The sequence below is a fragment of the Gracilinanus agilis genome, chromosome 3 (genome assembly GCF_016433145.1).
Source record: "Gracilinanus agilis isolate LMUSP501 chromosome 3, AgileGrace, whole genome shotgun sequence".
Taxonomy (NCBI): Eukaryota; Metazoa; Chordata; class Mammalia; order Didelphimorphia; family Didelphidae; genus Gracilinanus; species Gracilinanus agilis.
Window position 1 is genome coordinate 237,602,918 of NC_058132.1, and position 22,665 is coordinate 237,625,582.

At 34.9% G+C, this 22,665-nt stretch overlaps 1 protein-coding gene across 1 annotated transcript in view; it reads right to left on the reverse strand.

The window, feature by feature from the left end:
• Positions 1–19,949: 19,949 nt before the first annotated feature.
• ITPRID2 (ITPR interacting domain containing 2) overlaps positions 19,950–22,665 on the reverse strand; it is a 54,862-nt gene continuing 52,146 nt past the window's right edge. Inside the window, exon 18 of the mRNA XM_044669734.1 lies at positions 19,950–21,001. The gene's annotated coding sequence lies outside the window, so the exon portion shown is untranslated. The remainder of the gene's footprint in view (positions 21,002–22,665) is intronic.

Below are 22,665 nucleotides of genomic sequence, written 5' to 3' on the forward strand. Positions count from 1 at the left end.
ATATTATATTATATTATATTATATTATATTATATTATATTATATTATATTATATTATATGTTAGTGGGTCTGGGGTCTGGGTCAGAGATTGTGTTTTTTTAACTGTTTATATTGTTTATATAATTATATTCATATATTACATTATATGAATCTATATATCAGTGTTTGTATGCATGTGTGTTTATACATATACATATAAACTATGTAGATTCTGGGTTTATATCCACATACATATGTATGTGTATGCATACACATGCATTTACATATGTATATCTACAGACTGTCTAGATACATTGACATATAGCATATATTGTGTATATGTACATTATATATAGTATGTGTATATACATGTATGTATATATAACCTGTCTTTGGAGTGATTATGGATTGTACTTAGGAGGTGTTCCATCATTTTGAGATTTTATGTAATAAGCACAATGTCATCTATTGTTATGATTAAAATTATTTCAAGAGACTGATTTTGGGAAAGAATATCAATTTATTGATTAGGCTAGCATTATAACCAATAGATTGATAGGTCAGTGGCCCTCTTGAAGACCAAGGGCCAGGAAGGTCCCTTAGGCAGATCTCTAAATAGTTTTAGGAGCTTATTATTCAGCCTCTCTTGAGAGAGAAGGTGGTCTATCGAACTATCTACTCCTCCCCATCAGTAAATGATAGACAGGGAAAGATTCCTAGACTCATTCATTTATTAACCAAATTCTGTTTAAAAAAATAAAAAGAACAATGGACATTCCTCAGAATTCCTAAGGACAAAGCAAATATAAAAAAAGCGGAATCTCTGACCCAGAACCCAGATCCAGAAATACACAATATTCTCTCTAATCCAGACTCTTAAATAGAAATTAATATAGAATATATAAAATAAATTCTTGTGCTATAAATACCAGCTTCAAGAGGCCCTTATCCTCTTACAGAAAATACTCTGATCAGAACATTTTCCATCAAAGGGAAAATAGACTATTTTATACCTTATTTTATATTTATAACCAGAATTATTAAGCAAAATTATCTCATTTGTTATATCCTTTAAGCAATTTTTTTCTGATTAGAGAGAAGTAGGTAGTATAGTAAATAAACTAAGGTCAGAAAGGTCTGAGTTCAAATTCAGATCTAGACATTTACTGTTTATGTCACCCTAGGCAAGTTATTTAATCTTTTTTTGCCTCAGTTTCCTCAATTGTAAAATGAGAATGATAATAGAATGTAACTCCCTAGGTTTTTGGGTTGTTGTTGTTGTTGTTGTTTTTGTGAGGATCAAATGAGATAGTTTTGTAAAGCACTTAGCACAGTGATTGGCATGTAGTAGGCTGTATATAAATGTTTATTCCCTTTCTCTTTATGATGTTTATATGGAGAAAGGAGATGCCTCTATGGATAGTAATATATTCCTGACGCCCACTTTGTTAGAAGAGGTAATTTAGTTTAATTTTTTGCTCTACCAACTAGGATGCATTTTATATGAAGAAATCCAACATTTTAAAACAAACACGGTCTAGATTCTTGTACCATCCCCTGATGTACATGGTACTTAACTCCTGTACCTAATTCAGTTCTGAGAAATCCTAACCCCTAATGAGGGAGATTCAGATCCACATTCTTCACTCACATACTTATTAATAAGCCCCAATCTTGGCATCTGGGGAAAATACTAATTACAGTGAAAGTCTGAGTAAAGATGTCTAAAGCGTTCCCCAAAGCAAGGAGTAAAAAATGCACATTATTCAAAATGAAGTAAGGAAACATAATTTATTCTTACCCAAAAATGATGAATATGGAAGACCCATGGCTTGCATTATAGCAGAATTAATTATTAGGTTAGAATTCATGCACTTAACTATAACTATAACGATTAACAACTATAAAAATTGGTTATAATCAGATTTGCGGTCAGTATTTAAATCTTATCAGCTTTGCTATGCTGTTGATTTACCATGTTACATTCTACCTCAGCTCGACACTATCTTAAATCTTCCAAATATCTGTCTGCTGGTAAGCACCCAGGATCATGGCAACCAATCCACTTCTTGTCAATGGCCGTCTCTTCCAATAGAGAAGCTTCTGTTTCCATCAGTCACTGCCACTCTGGAAACACCAAAGCTATCACACTCACAGATCTTCCAGAACTCAAGACCTTTTATGACTCATAAAGTCACTGTCAGGATCACATCCACCAGTTAGAGGTTATTTAACCTTCTCAGATCATATAAAAAAAAAAAAACAGACAAATCAAGTCAGAGATGTAGTGCATTCATGATCACATGAAAGCAAAGTAGGACAAAAGATAATTGGCCCTTCCCTGACCCAAGTTTCAGAAAGAAATGCACATGTTTCACAGACAAAAAGTGAGAGAGAGAATATTGGTCCTCTTTGTAAATATACTGAATCATCAGTTATTCTAGCTCTGTGACCAATTAGAGGATTCCAACTCATCTCCCAATGCGAATGCCTTAGTTTTGAATCAAACAAAATTGTAAGCAATATCATTCTTCCCCAATATCAGCCTCCACATGATTACCTACAAGGAAGAATAAAAACTAAGCACGTACTGTGATTTGGGAGAGAACATTATAAAAAATGAGGGCATTGGATTCATATATTCTCTAAACTTTTTTGTAAGCTATATGATTGTGAAGATGCTATCTGTTGTACAATCATTTATGAAAGTTTTCTCACTTCAACTCACACCATCATAAAGGATATCTTATATGTTTGTGTATTTTTCTCATGAAAGTCACATGGAGATGTAAAAAATAGCCATAAAGATTAGGAATTATTGATATTTTCTTGACATATTTTATTAATAAAGTCTATGATTTTTTATAAACATTCTCTGTCCTCTCCTTTTTCAGATATTTTGATAATTGGTCTTTCAATAATTTCAAAATGTTGTCATCTTTAATATAGACATTCTTTGTACAGATATGATCTAGTCCATTTATACTACTGGTTATTTTTAATGCATTGCTTCTTCTTTATGAAACACCCAGAGTACGGGGATGTTTTTAGTTCCATTATCATTAATGGAGAGAATAGCTTCTGTACGCAGCATAATAGATGTTTTTACTTTCTTAATTTTTGTTATATTACTTCCAGCCTCCCATTAATTGCTCTAGAAATGATCTGGCTTATCTTCAACAAATTTCCCATAAACTTATTTTTCCACTACTACTATTTCTCGCTTATGAAATACTATTCTTAGTCTTCTGCTCTCATCCATAAAATTTTACCAATGAATTTCTTTGCTAAAGTAATCCTGGCCTTGGTAGCCTTAAGACTGAGGAAATATATACATTTAAAAGTTTTTTTTAGAAATAAAACTAATGTGGCAAGATTAGAAGAAAAGTAATAGGAATTTATAGACAATTTCTAAAAGGTCTCATATTTAAAATAGATAGAGAACATTGTCAAACATGTAAGAATATAAGCCATTTCTCAATTGATACAAGGGTCAAAAGATATTACCAGAGAGTTTTTGGATGAAGAAATCAAATATGTAAAACTGAAAATTTGCTCTAAATAATTATTGATTAGAGAAATGCAAATCAATATGATTCAGAGATATCTCATATCTATCAGATTAGCTAAAATGATAAAATGACAAATGTTGGAGGGGATGTGGAAACAGGGACATTAATAAATTATTGGTGGTACTATGAACTGATCTAATGATTTTTGGAGAGCAATCTGGAATCATACTCAAAGAGTTATAAAACTATGTATACATTTTGACATAGTAATATCATTATTAGGTCTGTTTTCCAAGGCGATCAAAGAAAAAAGGAAATAAACTATATGTTCTAAAATACTTATAGCAGTTCTTTTTGTGGTGGCAAAGAACTATAAAACAAAAGGATGTCCATTATGTCCATTAGCTGTGTAGCTTAACAAGTTGTAGTCTATAATTATGATGGAATACTGTTGTGCTCTAAGAAATGACAAACAAGATGATCACACACACACACACACATGCAAAACCTGGAAAGACTTAAATGAAGTGATGCAAAGTAAAGTGAACAGAGCCAGGAGAACAATGTATACAGTAACAGAAATAATATACGATGATCAACTGTGAATGACCTAACAATTATCAACAAAACAAGGATCCAGGATAACTTCAAAGGACTCATGACAATAAAGTATAACCACCACCAAAAAAGGAATAGATGGAGTCCCAATGCAGATTGAAACATCATTTTCCATTTTATTTCCTCCATGATTTTTCTCTAATGTAAGCAGTGTATGTCTTTTTTCATAACATGACAAACTTGATAAATATGTGTTATATGATAATATACGTATAGCCTATATCATATTACCTACCTTCTTTGGGGAGGGGAAAGAGTGGGAAGAAGGGGAAAAAAGAATGAGACAGATTTTTATAACTGATATGAGAATTTGTTTCTCTTAGATAAGCATATTTATTATAAATTATTACATATTTACAACAAATTATATTATTATACTATTACATTGTATAAAAAAACCAAAAGTTTTAAAATTTCTATTGCAGAAAAGAAAGTTTTGTTCCAATAAAGGCAATACATTAAGAATGCTGGGAGTATTGGGGGTGGGGAACTGTAACAACAATAACAACAATATTTGCTGGCCAGGGGATTTTCTAGGTTATCTTAGAGGGTTCCTTGAGACAACTGACTAACATCAGTTAAATTTCATTAGCAAGTGGTGACAGTCTGTATTAATGTCTGATCTTTTTATCCATTTCCCATTTTTAAGTATCAAAAATTTATTTAAAACAGGGAGCTAAGTGGTACAGTGGATAGAATGCTGGATTTGGAAATCAGGAAAACCTGAGTTTAAATTTGACTTCAGAGGCTGAAGCAAGTCACTTAATCCTATTTGCCTTAATTTCCTCATTTGCAAAATTAATTGGAAAAGAAAATGAAAAATCACTCCAGAATCATTACCAAGTAAACTTCAAATAAAATTAGTCAGACACAAATGAAAAACTGAATGCAAACATTAAAATAAGTCAAATAAAAGGGAACTCTTTTTACCATTTCATATCACATATTCTAATTTTCCTCTTTATTCTAAGCTGACATTTATTTTGACCTTTGCTCTAAGATATTAATAGTTTTTTTTTGTTTTTTTTTTAACCCTTGTACTTCGGTGCATTGTCTCATAGGTGGAAGAGTGGTAAGGGTGGGCAATGGGGGTCAAGTGACTTGCCCAGGGTGACACAGCTGGGAAGTGGCTGAGGCCGGGTTTGAACCTAGGACCTCCTGTCTCTAGGCCTGACTCTCACTCCACTGAGCTACCCAGCTGCCCCTTAAGATATTAATAGTTTGATGTTGTAGTTAGTAGTTAAAAGTACTACCTGGTCAGTAGTCACTGATTTCTTGCATGTTAAGGACTAATCAATGTAATTTTTCTGACATAATTTGATGCTTATCTTGTCCTATGCTTCTCAATTCTTTTCTTGAAAAAAATATTTGCAAAATGAAATCACAAGGCATCTGTGTGGCCTAGAAGCCTTTGGCTTCTTTCTTTTCTTATTTTGGATCCATATTTTTGAACAATTTTGTATATCCTCCCCTGTGCCCACTTTCACATCAAAATCAGAGTATCAAAATAAGTATCAATTCAGTTTGAATGTTCTTATCAAATTCTTAGTGCAATTTCTCTACTTCCTACCTCTACTTCTACCTCTATACTCTAACAGATCAAATTCTGTAAGTCAACCAATCAAATATGCCAGCAAACATTTACTAAATACCTCAGGTTGGCAGAGGGGATACCTTATCATTGCAGTAATCCAAAAGCCATGAATTCATGGTCTCCTATTCAAGCCTGTGTCTCGGATGGGCAACATCCTGCCTGAGCTTTCTTCCCTTTGAGAGAGAGATTCAGGAGACCTCAAAAGGTAACTGACATTTTCTCCCTTTTCTGGACATCTAAGTAGTCAGGTAGCAGCTGCCAAAGCAGTCTAATCAACACTGGTGGCAATGGCAGATAAGAGAGAAACAGTTGACTATAGAGAGAGATATCAGTGAAAGAAAAAGCCTCCTTGGCATTGACCAGGCTATCCTCAGTGGAGGTAAAATGTAAAATAATTTAAAAGCAGTTCTCGTAAAGAAGCTGTTTGCAAATATCCCAACAAGGCTTAAATATGAGCCTCTGAACTGATCATAATCTTTATAATTCTTTATTGGTTAGCATTCCCTTTTTTGTGGGGTGGGGGAAGGAAAAGAATAAAACTGTCTATTCCATACCTGATTTATGTTTGTACTCTGAGTACCATTTTTGCCTCTTCCCAACACCCCTATTCTTTCCAGACTAGGGAGAAGCCCATAGATCAAAACCAAAAATGGATTTGTTTCTTAAAAGTCTCAATTTTTTTTTCTCAAAAAGGTGGAGCTGGAATTAAAGCAGCAGGAAACTAGGTCCTCTATTGAGGACACAAGCATCCCCAGAGCAATGAGCTCAGGGCAGATTACAAAGACAGGTAAAGGGCAGAGATTGGCAAAAGACATTAACTCCTGTGGCCTCAGCCTAGCTGTTCCTGGAGAGCTGCAGTGCTACATGAGCTCAAACACCTTCTCTATGAGCTCTTTCTTGATTCTCTTCTCCCCTAACCACATACTTTATTTTGTCTATTATTTTTTAATACTTACATAAAGACTCTGTTGCCTCCCCCAATAGAATGAAAACTCCTCAAGAGTAAAAAATGTTTCTTTTCTTTGTCTGAATACCCCTCGCACCTAGCACAGTGCCAGGCACAAAGAGGGCATCTATTAACTGACCATTTTTGATGAGTTAATAAATGCTTGTTATTCATTTGAATAATCTAAAGACTGTGATCCTTAGCACTCTCTGCTCCCATTTCTAGCATTTTGCTGATATCTCTGGAGAAGCAGAAATGAGGCACTAAGATTCTTTTCTGTTTTTCTTTTTTCATGGATTGCCATGACCAAAAAATTCAATATCATGTGGTCATCTTACTGGTTATAAGCCTTTCCATACTTTACTAACCTCATTTTTTCAAGAGCAAAAGCCCGTACTACTCAGAACCTTTGTTCTTTAAATTTTATTTTTTCATTATGACCCTCGATAAACATGAGCATTTAGATATATAAAGAAAAGACAGTATATGAAACTATTAACTTCTATTATCTAAATTTTAAAAATAGATGAAATTTAACATAATAGTAACAAAATTGGCCAGTTATCCATATCACCTCTGAATTTCCTTCTGCTGTCTTACGTGAATTTTTAAAGTTTGATTCTCTTTTCTTTCTGTTCTTTTTTTTTTTTTTTTGCATTACTGTCACTACCTATAAACACTGCATGTGACCCCCAAGTAGTATTTCTCCTCTGTAACAAATAAGAGAAGACAAATTAGCATATTGGGTTTGCCTGAAAATAGAGTTAATTCTGCACCTCTTATTTATTACCTTTTTGCCAAGACATGAGAAGCTTACTTTATCACTAGCCTTCTGAAGTTATAAATGGTCATAACATTCACTAGAGTATATAAGCCTTTCAAAGTTATTTTCTATTATATCGGTCTTGTCACTATGTAAATTGTCCTCTGGGTTCTGTTCACATCACCACATCATTTCATAAAAGTCTTCTCAAGTTTCTCTGAATCCATTAGATTATTTTTTTAGTAAAATAAGAATATGGTACTTGAACCCCAGCTCAAGAGACATTTATTTCATGGAGGCTTCCTTCCTCCTCCTCCACTCCCACCTCCCCACAATTAGATGTGAGATCTTTTTCCTCTGAAACTTTATAGTTTCTCTCTTTTCATTTCTCATATTTTGTCTTCCATTATTGTTATTTGTGTTTTTCTCTTATGTCCCTTCTGAGGCCATAAATTCCTGAAGGGCGCAGACTCTCCTACTTATCTGTGAATGTGTTATGCCATGCAGAGAAATTTGTACTTGGTTACTGCCCAGTGAAAACTTGAACTAAATTGAGTCACACAAAAAGAATCACAAGAGTATATTGGTAGGATAAGTCTACCTTACTGAATCAGCATAGTCACCTATGTCTCACTGGTAAAATGTAAGGGTTGGTCCAAACTTCTTTCCATTACTAACATCCTGAAATTTAGTACTTCCTCTGCTTTATGCCTTTTTATATCTCTAAATATTTTGTAAGTAAAAAGCCTGAGTACAATCCATACATCACTACTGTTGTTTTATAGATGCAAAATTAAGGCATTGAGGAGGCTAACAATTCGAAAAGTCACCTAGGAGGTGACTGGGTCCTAGATGACCCATCTTGCTCACTTTTATAATATTCTATTCCTCTGCCAGGCCTCAACTCAAATTGTTTTTCAAATAGACAATTCTTATTATAGTTCATCAAATTGTAAGTTGTTAACGATTAGCAAAATAATTACATGGGGATGATTCTAGGCAAAATAAATGGAAAATTCTAAATGAAATGCGTTATACCAAAATATCGATTGGGTCTCTCATTTACCAAAAAATATTTATTATGGAGGCAACAAAGAAAGTAACAGATAGTCTAATTCTGGCTCATAATAGATGGGAGATAGCTCTTGTTTATGTATCTAATAACATAAGCAATGAAAAGGAAGGCAATAAATAGACAAGTAGAATGTTTGGGAGTGTTCTTTTTCATTTTGTCAGGTGATGTCTAAATATCCTTTGATTTTATAAGCTAAGATCAAGGTGAAGGTAATGCAGAATGAGTGGTAGTAGCCATTGGTGGTGGGTGGAAGAGGGAGACAAATGTGGAAGGAGAGGAAGGAGAAGAAGAGGAACAAGGAAAAGGAGAGGGAGATGGAGATAGAGAGGAAAAAGGAAAGGATTTGTAAACAAAGAACCTGAAGGGTAGAATAGACTTTATCCTTTCAGAAATGATCATAGCAAAGGGTGTTTCTTTTGTTTCTTCATTATGAGGAAGTTCTTCAATGGCTTTAAGTGAATTTTTTTTTAATAGTAACACTTTAAGGCCATTTCCTCTTGTTCTAACCTCAAGATAGATAAAAGGCAGCTGGTCTCTCTCCTCTGGGTAATATATGTATAATATATTCTTAGACTTGAAGATAGTTATGAAGTGAAGTCAACACTGCCTTTTCTGTACACAAAAATAATCCAAATATTTTTAAACTTTCTTAGTAGATTCTAATTTTTTTCAGCCTTTTCCACCATTCTTTTCATTAGCACTTTTTGTGCTTTTTCATTGTCCCAAGCCCAGTTTGGAAATGCGAGTAAGGTGATCTGATTCTGTATCTGGGCTCTCTGATGCTTCCTTAATGTGTGATTATAAGCAGGTATGCTCTCTGAGCCCCCATTTTTTTTTTGCTCATCTTTTTTTTTATGGATTTTTTTAATATTTTTAAACCCTTAACTTCTGTGTATTAGTTCCTTGGTGGAAGAGTGGTAAGGGTAGGCAATGGGGGTCAAGTGACTTGCCCAAGATCACACAGCTGGGAAGTGTCTGAGACCAGATTTGAACCTAGGACCTCCTGTCTCTAGGCCTGGCTCTCAATCCACTAAGCTACCCAGCTGCCCCTTTTTGCTCATCTTTTGCTCATCTATAAAATGGGGAGAATAGTGGCTATAGTATATACCTCACAGAGTTGTTGCTAGGATCCAATGTGACAAAGTAAATTATATTCTTTTCAAAGCTTAAAGCTCAATATGTCTGCTATCATCATTGTTGCTATTAATAATAATAATAATAAGCTATGAAATCTTAGAACTATACTAAGATCTTTCAGACACCCTAAATAATGAATGAATACCAATAGCAAATTTTCTTTTTCAAAGTGGAGAAGGCAGAGCTTTTTAAGTGACTCACTTTCCCTCTCTGGGTCCTAGCTCCTTGATCTGAAAAATGAAGAGATTTGAGTAGAAGATCACTACCATTCCTTATAAGTCTAACATACTTCAATTTTAGGATTCCTTGAAATTAAAAAATAAAAAAACTGTACTCTATGTTTCAATGTCAGTAAAAGAATATTGGGAAATATGAAAACATCTTAGCATCTGAATGCGAAGCAACAAATTCACTATGATGGAAACAAAAAAATATAGAAAGATGACACACTATACATTTTAAAATAAATATGCTCTGTGGTTCCTAAGCCTGAATTCCAAACAAGTTTTATGAGTATTGATTTGCTACAAAAAGAACATCATGACTTTCACAACAAAAAGTTTTCCTGTGGCTCTTTCTCCGCAAGTAATATTCTTCTTCAGGGCTCATAACAGTAGTATATCAACTCATTCTTACTTTTTTCAAACTTGATTATGTGGTTTCCTCCACAGACAAGACTCTCCATTTCGAACAAAAGGACTCCTTCCAAATAAACATAAAATTACTAATCAAGGGCATTATGGCAAAGTGTATTTGAAGTTTATTGAACATTGAAAAAAATAATGATTGAAACACTTTGCTAAAGGACAGAGTACTAGATGAAGTCAGAAGAACTGGATTTGAGTTCTGGCTCTAAATCTTATAAATAGTCGTATGACCTTGATCAGTTCTCTTAATTTCCCTTAACCTGTTTCTAAATTTACACCATGAATATAGAGGTACATACATACTCTACTTGCTTCACAGGATTGTTGCGAGGAAATAGTAATGACAGAGACATCATTAATATAGACCTGGTTCTAGATTTGTCTCTTTTCACACTGTTAACAATTGAAATTCTCGAGTCAGTATTTCTTTATTTTTTATTAGTTGATTAATTGATTGGTCATGATACCATATACTGGTTAGTTAACTCTCTCCACAATTTGAATGAGTGCAAAAGAAGGCAAAAGAGCCCAAATTCCTCTTGAGCAGACACCCCTTGTGAGCTTACTACTCAGTCCCTCCCCTCAACATCTCAAGACATCTCATATATCTATTAGATAAATAGCAACTGAGAAGGTAGGCTTAGAGATCTCAACTCTACCTACCACCCCACACACACACACACACCCATTACTTCATCACAAGAAGAGGTGGATCTTTTTCCATACAAGGATATTCGGCCACATGGACTCCAACATGACTGCTAGAGTTTGCTGACTTCCCTTCATCTACCAAATGGTTCTGGGGGTTCACCAATATTGGCCAGCCCTGCCCTTAATCCTTTTATCCTTAACAAAGATGAAAGATCTCTAACCATTTTCACAGCCTATGGGGAGAAAGTAAGTGTAGTTTCAGCTTAAAATCAGATTGTTTCATCCTGACCCTGAAGGGCCATGGATTTTGCAATATTAATTTTCCAAAATATTCAAAATGTTCCTTTGACAGTGGGAAAAGTGAATAAGAAAGAGGTTATGCTATTTGCCCAAAGAAACATTATGAGTATGAAAAAAGGCAAACCTAGAACTAAGGCAATCAATGTTCTCTCTATTATTACTATAATTCATGCTGACATAGTAGAATTTACAAAATGCTTTTGTTGTGGTACAAGTATTATTCTCCTCACTTTACATATTGGGAAACATATATAAGCATTGCACATGATCTCCAGACTGTATAATTTAAGATGATTAAACGGGTGTGCCTCTCCTCTCCTCTCTGTACTCACTCTAAAAACAGGGCCCAGGAAGAGGAGGCAGATAGACAGGAATAGGACAGAAATCAAGTGGAAAAGGGATAAGAGAGATATCTTAGATTTGTAGCAGAAGACCTGCAAGGTCACTGAATCTAATCCTTTTCATTTTATAAATGAGGAAAATAACTCTTAAGGAGGTAATTTACCCAACTCAAGGTAGCAGGAGCCAAAATCAGAATGTAAATCCAAGGCTCCTGACTCTCAGTCCAGGTCTCTTTCCAATGCACCACAGACGGAGAGAAAAAGTAAAATGGCACTAGTGAAATTTCAGTTGAGTTGAGTCAGATAGAGCAGTTGAGTCTCCCAAAGAAATGATAAAGTATGAAGAGGAATTCATGTAGTATTTCAGTAATTAGAGAAATTTTGTGATTATAAACTGGTAAAAAAAATTTATAACAGATATATTAGACTGGTTGGGTATGAGACTAGAAGAACTTAGATCAATAAGAAGAAAACGAGGAATTTGTCACTGGACAAAGAGAAAGATAGATTTTGGAAAGATGACGGGAAATGAATAGTTAGAGCAGAGAAATTGGTGAGCTGTTCTTCCAAATCCAGCAAAATACTAGGCTTTATTGGGGGAAAAAAGAGCAAAGGTAACTACATATGTGACCTTCAGTTATTCACTACCTAAGCCAATAGAAAATGAGATTTAAATGCCACTGAGCAGAAAAGCTATATCCTAACTGTGTGATCCTGACTCAGCTTGATGCTTTGAAAGTTAATTTCTTGGGATGCGAGCAGAAGTGATTACTTATTTACACAATAGAGAAAGCTTGCAAAAGATAGAAACTTATCCCTAGGGCTGGACTCCTTCTATGTCCCTCTGGAACTAAGGCAATACAAACAAGGAAAGATTGCACCAACAGCAGCTCATTCACATTTTTATGTTTCCATAAACAAGGATGACAGAGAAAAGGATGAGCTGCTGAGATTTTTCCATTTTATCCTGTGAACTTTTTACTCTGGAAACCATCACCAGGGTCTCAGGACTGGCCATCCAAGATTGTTTTACAAGGAATGAAGTTCAACTGGCATTTAATTATTGTTGACAGTGCAAATGCACCCTGCAAGGCCAAAGACAAACTACCCAGAGACCCAACTACAAAATCATACCTGTTTCTATACCAGCTTTAAGTCATAAAAAATGACTTCATGGAGAAGTTTTTGTGTTTACTTTTGGGTGCAGACTATAATTAGCAATCCTTGCAACCAATTAAAAGTTATTTTTCAAAAGAAAAAACAAGGAAACCAAATAAAATAATCCTGCTTCCCTATTCAGCCAGGATTTTGTCAATATTTACTGTTTGTATTGACCACATTGGGTAAAATATTTGATTTCCTATTTCATTTCCCCAATCTGTGACTTGAAATCATAGGTCCTTGACATACTGATGTAATCCATGAGTCATTTAGAATAGATGCAGTTAATTCTGTGACCTTTGCTACTGAGATTTACTGCAAATGCTTCTTAGGCAATGTTTCAATAACGCTCTATTTAGTAGGCACAGTATAATCTTCATAGAGAAAGATATTGTCAACAAAATAGAAAGCATTATCTTTCCCTTGTCTAAAACCATTGTACATCAATACTTGGAAAACTGTGTGTACTTCTTTATGGCCTACACACCTCGAGAAAGATATTATGTAACTAAATAAGGCTCAGAAAGAGCATATAAAATGATTGCATAGATTATAGTGAACTGCTATATTTTGACTGAAAGTAGACTAAAATGTCTGGAATTCTTTCGTCTAGCAAAACAGACTAAGAGGAGAAAGAGCAAGACCTACAAAAATTATGCAGGGTATGAATGAGATGAATACAAATGGACCCACAAATTGGCCAGTATGTGTCATTTCATCTCTTTGCCTCTGCACATATTATCCCTTATGTTACCCCTCCTCATCTTAACTGTCATGAGAACTTTCCAGGTCTCTCCAGTTGTTAGTACCTTATCTTCTCTACAATTACCTTTATTTAATCTGAGAATGTTTATATTTACTTGTGTGTATGTTTATGTTCTCCTCCTACCCCATCCCAGTGGAATATAGGCTCCTTTAGGGCGGGGCTGTTTTAGCATTTATCTTTGTGTTCTCATTACCTAGAACAGTGTCTTCCACATAGTAAACAGAAAATAAATGCCAAAAGGAAGGAGGGAGGGAAAGAGGAAGGAAAGAAGGAAGAAAGAGAGAGAAAGAGAAAGGGAGAAAGAAAGATAAGGAGAAAAGAAGGAAGGAATGAAGGAAGGAAGAAAGGAAGGAAGGAAGGAAGGAAGGAAGGAAGGAAAACTAAGATGAGAGACTCTCCATTGTGACCAAGTATAACATGAGATTCTTCAACCAAGAGTCAAAGTGACATTAACACAAGAAAGGAATAGAAAGCTGGGCATTAAGTTGTTGACATCACTTATACTAGTTATTTTATTTTGTTATTATGTAAAATTTTTATTTTTATAAAGTTATTTTAAAATTACTCATCTCCTCATTTCAGGCTGAATTATTACAGAGTACTGAGCTCCACTACAAAGACATTCTATAGATGAGGAAGTGTTGAGAGAAGTTACATGACAGTCCAAAGGTCCCACAACTGGTCATTATTATTATTCTAGGCAATATGCTCATCTTCACATAACCTAACATCATTTTTTGGGTTGTTTTTTGGTTGTTGTTGCAATTTGATCATATCCTCACATATAAGGTCCGCAATCCAATAAGGAAAAAAATGCCTTAGAATTTTTTTTCACAAAATTTTTCTAATTATACAACTCCAATCCTCCCCAAGGTCTTGTTTTTTTTTCTGGTTAATTTTGTCAAACAAAATATAGGACTCAACATTTATTCCTAGTAAGTTTCATTGTCATTAAATTTAGATCACTTCTAACCTTTGAGTCAATCCATTGCAAGTCAAGGTCTTCTTTTTTCCCCTTAAACTCGTGGTGTCTGTCTTACAATCAGTACCGTGTATTGGTTCCAAGGCAGAAGATTGGTGAGGGCTAGGCAATGGAGGTTAAGAGAAGTGCCCAGGGTCATACTTCTAGGAAGTACCTGAGTCCAGATTTGAACCCAGGAAATTAAATACCTTTTTGAGCATAAGACAACTGTTACTAGGAATTCAAAGACAAACACAAAACAATCAGATCCCTGCCTTCAAGAAGCTTGCATTCTACTGGAGTGATACCTTGCATATGCTAGGATTAAAAATCTCTGGAGACTGTATATTAATTTATAATTATTTATTAGATACTGAGAGTTGGACAGGAAAGAATAGAGTCCCATGGCTGTGTCTAATTAATCTGAGTTGTGACTTACCTCATATCTCCATTCCTTAGGCAAAAGAGACTGCATGACAGATGCCCAGCCAGGAAAAGTCAAAAGTCAACTGTTTCCTAGCCCAGAGACCATGCTGGAGCTACTCCTTCAGACAATCCCCAGACAAAGAGACTTGGGGCTTCCTAAATCCGTAACTTATCATCCTGTGACATCACTCCTTCTGGGTCATCCTGGAGGGCAGCCTTGACCTCAGTCTAGGCCAGAGGCCAGTCTTCTAGATGGCAGGAGTCTCCTGGGACAAGAGGCAAGAGTCTTTCTGGATAACAAGAGAACCACCTCTGGCATCCTCCCATAGTATACATGCACATCCAATCAAAAGCAGGTGGTTGAGACCCAAATGGATTTTCAGAATTTTCCTTTTTTAAAAGGAACGAGGGATACAATTTACATTAAATTCACACATATATAAACATAAACTAATATAGGATAATTTGAGGCTAAAAGAAATTATAATTATTGGGAATGAATGTATTAATTGATTAAAGAGAATGTATAAAGGGAAGTTATGAGAAAAAAATGGAAGGAAAGAATGGATTATGGAGGACCTTGCCTATCAGGCTGAGGAGTTTATATTTTATGCTATATAAATGCTAGAAATTGTTATTGTTAATATTATTTCTAATAATTATTATTATTGTTCCAATTTTAGGTCTAAACTACCAGGGAACTGGTCTGAGTCAAGCATAGCCCAGAACAACACCAAAAGAGAATCTGGTTGAAATGGGGCAGGGGCAATGCAAAGTAAGATAATCTCAGAGAGACCTCCATACTTCTGGGAGTGCTTTTAGTGATGTATCTAGAGATGGCATGGTTGCTTACTATGAGGTGCCATCCATCACATCTTCCCTGCCCTTACGGATTTCAGCATCCATTAGGAGGGATGCTATGCAGACAACTATCTATGTACAAAGAAGAGGAAACAGGGAGGCTGAAGGAAGCCAGGGAAGCCTGGAGGCTGAGGTGAGGAGAGGCAAGGGAAGTGCCAGGAGTCAGGAGATGAGGTGTCTTGTGGGGGGAACAGCAAGGAAGCCAGGATCATGGGATGGTAGAATGAGTAGAAAGGAATCAAGTTTAAAAAGACTGGTAAGGTAGGTAGGAGTAAGGATTTTACATTTCATGCTAGAGGTAATAGGGAATAATTGTAATTATTTAAATAGAGGGATTATGTGGTTAGACCTGAGCTTTAGAAATATTACTCTGGCAGCTGCCTGGAGTGGAGAGAGACGTTAAGCAGAGAGATCAACCAGCAAGCTATTTCCATAGTCCAGGGATGAGGTGATGGAGGTGTGTACCAAGTATCAGGAAAGAAGGGGGATAATAGGAGAAATTTTGTGATGGTAGAATTGACAGAGTTTGACAACAGACCAGAGGATTGGGGCGGAGAGAGAATAATGAGCTGAGGTAGACTCCTAGATTGTGAGTTTAATTATCTAATTTAACAATTGTGTTGAAGGAATCATTTGTTTGTTTGAAGTGGCATTATGAGAAGCCATCTAGATTTTTGCCATAGGGATTTTTTTGTGATTCTATGGTGCAAACCATAGTGAGGGAAGTATTTGAAAGGAGAATTCTCCCCAGGTGGCCAGAGACATTTCTGGAATTGGGGATGTGGTCAATGTACTAATTTCACTCCAGTTAATTTGCTGAGGACAGGTAGGCATCTTGCATAGGCTTATCGTTTTCATGCTCACCTTCTAACTGTGAACAATGACTGAATTTTCAGTTAAGGGACCCCTGAAGACTCCTGATGGATGCTGGCAACATCCTCAAGCCTAGCCACTGCTTACACATTGTAAGTAGAGTAGGGGAGTCTTAGGTTTTGGGCATTTTTATTTTTGCTTTTTTCTCTTCTCCTGAGCATAAGTGGACAATCCTAAACTCAATATTCCTAGTCTTGCTGGATGCTTCGTGAGTTTCGGATGCCAATCGAAGAGTTCTTGAGTTTCAAAGTAGGGGCCTACTGGCAAGAGGTTGAATTTCTTACTTTCAAGATTATGATCACTAACAGGAAGGGGAGTCCCTTTGGAGGAGGTACAACCTGCCCAGGTCATAATTCATCTGACTAGGCAGTGTAATGCCTGGGTTCCCTCACACAATAATGGGCAGAATTTCTACCACTCTTTAAGTTTTGCCAAGCTCTTTACCTTATCTCATTTAATTTTCACAAGACTCATGTGAGGTAGGTGCTATTATTACTCCTATTTGACAGATGAGGAAACTGAGGTAGACAGAGGTTAAATAACTTGTCCAAGGCCACAGAGTTGGTTTCTTGAGTAGGGATTTGAACACAAGTCTTCCTGACTCTAGATCAGCACTCTACTCATTGTGCCACCTAACTACGTAGCCAGGATGCATCAAAAGCAGGACTTGTGTCCAGGTCATCCTTTATGATGGTATGTTACCTCTCAATGAGGTGATGAAGAGAAAGTGTATAGCTTTCTTTTTAGTTTGTATTTAGGATGTAGCATAATTCCTGGCACTTAGTAAATTCTCATTCTTTATTGGTGGCCTGTATATATATATAATATACACACACACACACACACACACACACATATTCTATGTAACATAATAGGGTACAGAGGGATGAGAAGTGAGTGGGAAACGAGTCTAATTTACATGACTATTATAATTTGTAGCATATAATTATGGATAATAGAAAGCTGTGCTGGAGAAGGGTTTGTGCTAATGGGGCATGAAATTCTAATCACATACATTTGGAATGTCATTAAAACTCAAAAGCTACAACTTTATATGTGGATCAGGATTACTCTGGTCTCCAAAGCTAGATAGCCATGTAGGTTACTCCTAGAAATATGTTCCAGTAACATTTCTGAGACATGTGGCTTTATTTCCCCACTTCTGTGAGGAAGAGGAAGATTGGTCTTCTTATCTTTTCTATCTCATCGGTTATGCCAAATCTCTCCATTCTTCTATCCATTCCATTCCATCTTCATTTCTAGACTTTAATCACCAAAAAATACACTATAAAAATTATCTCCTAACTAGTCACCCTATCATCAGTTTCCAATCTACACATCATTGGATTAAACTTCCTAAAATCCTTCTGATAATAACGGGCTTCTCTAAAAACCCTCATTGGCTCCCCAATGTCTACAGGAATGGTTTCTTAACATAGCGTTCCAGGTTTTCCACAATTTAGCCTCAGCATTCTTGTCAGACAACCCTTCTAACTTTATATATATTGGATTACTTGTCTCTATAACCACACCTTGCACTTTCCTGTCTCTTTATCCTTTGCTAAAAATGAGCTCGCTGCTTTCTGTCTATATAAAGCTTCTCTATTTCAAACACTTCTAAGCTGGCTTATCTCCTGACTACAAACTGCTTTTCTACTTCTTTCCCAGAAGCCTTCTCAAGTTTCATACACCTTTGGCCCTGCTGCCTTCCCCTACCCTGAATTTGTCAGTTCTCCAGAACTTTCATTTGAGGAAGTACCAACATTTCTAAACCAGTTCACTCTGTCTCATCGTTTTCTGTGGCAGCTGCCTTGCCCCAGCTTTTATGTGTTGTCTTCTTCCTATAGAATATAAGCTCCTCGAGGAAACAGGGACTTTGTATTTGTATTTCCAGAGTTCAGCACAGTGCCAGACACCAAGTATATTCTTAATAAATGTTAGCTAATCTATTCTAACCCAAAGTGAGTCTCATATTCTAAGCAAATATTACCCAACTACCTCTAGCCAAAATAAACCCTCTCCTAGTTTTGTCTATGCCACTTCATTTGGCACTTATATATTGCTATATATTTTTTGCACTGTGTGAACTAAAATACCTTCCCTTCATTGCATGCACCCCAACAGTGGGTCTTACAGAGTAACGGCATATTTAATGGCCTAGCATCCCTGCTCAGTGTGAGCTTCAACATGCTACATCATCATGGAGGGAGGAGCTAGTGGGGCTTAAAAGGCAAGCACAGGAAGGAGAGAGGTCTCCACTTCCACTCTTGATCAATGCAGCGGGGAGAGGGCCTCAGCCAGATAAATGAAGAATCGGTTCTATTCAGGCTGATATCTTAAAGGAAATCTATCTTCTCTCTCTCATTTTATTAATAAATGACTATAACTCTGGCCAGACCACCTTTTTATTTGTTACAGCACATATATCCTGACTCTCCAACTAGACTGTAAACTAGGTGAAGGCTTCAAAAATGCCTTGAACTTTTTAGGTATCCTGTGAAGCATCAATATATTACCTGGAACAGAGCAGAAAGGCTATTACGTTCTAAAGTGTGGTGGGGATAGAAATTTCAACTTTATTATTTAGTGTAACAGACTGAGAAAAAAAGTTATTTGTATACAATTGACCATTGATTAGACTGAACATTCTTGGAATTGATCTCAATCCCACCGCCCCCAAATTTTCTATCGCTGATCCATGCATATTAACCTATGTGTAGGTTTGAGAGAAATGGTGCATAAAATTAAGCAATATTAGATTACTTTGTCAATTAGCTATAATTGATGCTTTTCTTTATTATAAGGGAAGGCATACTAAGGAAAGACTATGAGGTGAAAAGAAGCATCAACAAAACAAAAAGGAAAAAAGCTTATATTTGAGCATTATTGGTATGTGTTAGAATCAATAATTAGGAGGTTGAACAACCTAAAAGAGTACTAAACTTTCAATGTTTCAGCCTAGCTGGAATAATAGGCTTCTGAGAGAAAACATTTAAGCTCAGATGGTTATCATCATAGACAGATAAGCCTGGTGAGCCTTAAAGAAATCATGCAGTGTGTGGCATTCACTCCACTCTAGGATGGTCTCTTCCTAAACTTTGTTTTAAAAAATATTCTCCTTCTTTGATGAAGAGTAAATCATATACATCTAGTTGGGAAATTATCTCATAACTAACTAAATTCACAGAGTTGCAGTTTAGGAAAACAACAAAAAATTAGGCAAAATAAATACTTTATTGTTTTAATATTTTTTTTAGAAATCAGTCTGTGTGATAATCCAAACATTTATTAACCTTTTAGATATATTTCTTTTAAAGAATATTGTTACCTCAGCTATATTTTGATTAGGAATTTTAAAGCAAAAAAATTAATAGGAGTTGGAAGTTATAAACACAGGAGAATTCTAACAATTGTCCACATGCTATTTTACACATTTATTTGACCACATACAAAACCAAACAGTACCCCCCCTTTTTTTTTTGTTTTTCCCCCAAAACATATTTTTGATGGTAAAAACTAAAAATCATTTGTGGGGCAGAAAAAAATCCAAATTATTTTCACTTTTCCACAAAACTATTTCTCTATCCATTTCTAACTATTTCATGTTACAAGTTCCATTATTTTGACAACATTGATTTATTTTTTCTTTGACAAAGAAAAAGAAACTTTTCTTAATATAATACAATATTATGGCCAATGCAAAAAATGCATAGTGTTTAAAATAAGGCATATTTAAAAAAAGAATACTATGAAGCATATTAAAATTAGGTTTAATTGTTCTGTGCAGCGATAAGGCTTACAGTGTAAGAACTTTAAGTAGTTTTAGGTTATTTCATTAATTCTAAACACACTGTTACTGGTAACTTCCCCAAGAATTCATAGCAATTTTTACAAAAGAATATTTTCTTCTTCTTGGTAGTGGCAATAAGTAACAGCAATGGGGGAAAAAATCATTGGTTGTTTCAAGCTCTCAAAAATGAATCAGTTATTGCACAGTAAATACCTCACAGAGGTCAGTGTTTTAAGAAGCTAGACAAAAGAAAAATGTTATTTATAAGTCTGTTAAGTCTGGAAGTCTTCAAGTTTGAAAATATAATTCTACACAGGGAAAGGAATAGACATACAAATAAATAGTAGGTTTTTTTTTAATTGCCATAGTCTTGATAGTTTAGAAAAGCCATAAATTCTACAAAAGTGCCTAAATTTCTATTTATGGTTAAAAAAATAAAGGATATGCATAGAAGAAATAAACATTATACATTGTATACAGTAGCCCATCTCAGCAGCAATAGTGTCTTCTGAAGTACAAGTAAAAGATAACTTGACACCTCCACCAGTGTACACCATCATAATCCCAAAAGTCCGTAGTTAATCTGGTCCACATCAACCTCTAGGAAAGAAAAAAGGATAGAAGAGAGACTATTACTGTTTCTCAAAAATTACTATTTTAAAATCATTATTGCTTTAAACTCAAGGATTTTAATATATATGAATTGATGTTATAATCACTTTATTTCCAATACAGTTTCTAAAAATATGATCTAGATTTCATCAAAATTACCACCGCCATTTTTGTTTGTTAAAAAGATTAATCACTAATTAATCATTAATTTTCTATAAGTTAATAAACACCATACTCTTTTCAAATGGTCATCAAATACTTTTTATGAGTGTTATCAGAAAATATGTGAAGGATATGTGAGAACCTATCACCTATGTAGATTTCAACTACCCATGATTTCTTATTCAGTAGCTAACTCCTAATGAGTTGCCTAAGGCATCCAGAGATTAAAAGACTTATTCAGGTTCAAAGAATAAGTAGTTAGGTGTCTGAGAGGTGGGAACTGAATACAAGTCTTACTGATTCCAAACTCAGCACTCTTAACAGTTGTCCTCTAGCTAATGGAAATAATTAATAACTTTAGTAAAGTTGCGGGGTACAAAATAAACATACATAAATCATTAGCATTTCTAAATATTTCCAACACAACTCAGCAGTAAGAATTCTAAAGAGATACTCCATTTAAAGTCACTCTATCTAAACAATATAAAATATTTGGGAATCTATTTGTCAAGACAAAAAAAATTATGTGAACACAACTACAAAACACTTTTCACACAAATAAAAATAGATCTAAACAATTGGAAAAATATTAACTGCTCATGGTGAGGCCAAGCTAATATAATAAAAATGACAATCTTACCTAAATTAATTTAATTATTTAATGCCATACCTATCAAACTACCAAAAATCTTTTTTATAGCATTAGAAAAAATTATAACAAAGTTTATCTGGAAGAACAAAAGATCAATAATTTCAAGAGAACTAATGAAGAAAAATGTGAAGGATGGGGGCCTAGTAGTACCAGATCTTAAACTATACTATAAAGCAGTGATCATCAAATCAATATGGTACTGGCTAAGAGATAGAAGGGTAGATGAGGTAAACGACCTTAGCAAGGATAGTGTTCGATAAACCCAAAGATCCCAGCTGTTAGAACAAGAACCCACTATATGACAAAAACTGCTGGGAAAATTGGAAAACAGTTTGGGAAAAATTAGGTTTAGATCAACATCTAACACCCTTTACCAAGAAGGATTCAAAATGGGTAAATGACTTAAATATAAAGAGGGAAATTATAAGTAAATTAGGTGAATATAGACTAGTATACCTGTCAGGTCTATGGGAAAGGAAAGAATTTAAAACCGAGCAAGAGATAGAAAACATTAAAAAATGTAAAATGAATAATTTTGATTACATTTAATTAAAAAGGTTTTGTACAAACAAAACCAATGCAACCAAAATTAGAAGGGAAGCAACAAAATGGGGAAAAAATTTTTATAACAAAATTCTCTGACAATGGTCTAATTTCTCAAATATATAAAGAACTAAGTCATATTTAAAAGACATTCTCCAATTGAAAAATGTTCAAGGGATATGAATAGGCAGTTTTCATATGAAATCAAAACTATGAAAAATCATATGAAAAAATGTTCTAAAACCCTCCTGATTAGAGAAATGCAGATCAAAACAACTCTGAAGTACCACCTTAC